At 43.9% G+C, this 669-nt stretch overlaps 1 protein-coding gene across 1 annotated transcript in view; it reads left to right on the top strand.

The window, feature by feature from the left end:
- LOC106878839 (leukocyte receptor cluster member 1 homolog) overlaps positions 1-669 on the top strand; it is a 9,582-nt gene that overhangs the window by 6,898 nt on the left and 2,015 nt on the right. The gene's annotated exons all lie outside the window — the stretch shown is intronic.

Raw genomic sequence — 669 nt, forward strand, 5'->3', positions numbered from 1 at the left:
ATATATATATATATATATATATATAGTGGGCTTCTTTTCAGTTTCCATCTACCCAATGCACCCACAAGGCTTAGGTCAGACTAGGTCATATAAAACACTTGCCCAAGGTGCTACATAGTGGGACAGAACACAAAACCATGTGGTTGGGAAGCAAACTTCTTACCACACAGCCAAACTACACTGGCTAATACACCCTGTCTTTTATTCAAACATAGTGTATCTAGGACTACATTATTTAATGTATCCTGCCTTTTACTCAGACAGTGATTGAACTCAGGATCATGTGGTTGGGATGCAAAGGTCTTACAGCCACACCTGTATATATAGCCACACCTGTGCCTATATTGTTTTGAATTAATCATGCATTATTTCATAGCTTCAAAATTTCAATGATGTTATTGTCTATTATTAGAATGCCATTGTAGGATTGTGGTGGTGCAGTGGCCCAGTGGTTGGGACAGCGGACTCACGGTCGGAGATCGCGGTTTTGATTCCCAGACCGGGCGTTGTGTATGTTTACAGAGCGAAAACACCTAAAGCTCCACGAGGCTCTGGCAGGGGTGGTGGCGACCCCTGTTGTACTCTTTCACCCCAACTTGCTCTCACTCTTTCTTCCTTTTGTTTCTTGAGTAACGCTGCGATGGACTGGTGTCCCGTCCAGCTGGTGGG

Source organism: Octopus bimaculoides, chromosome 25 (assembly GCF_001194135.2).
Source record: "Octopus bimaculoides isolate UCB-OBI-ISO-001 chromosome 25, ASM119413v2, whole genome shotgun sequence".
NCBI classification, from domain to species: Eukaryota; Metazoa; Mollusca; class Cephalopoda; order Octopoda; family Octopodidae; genus Octopus; species Octopus bimaculoides.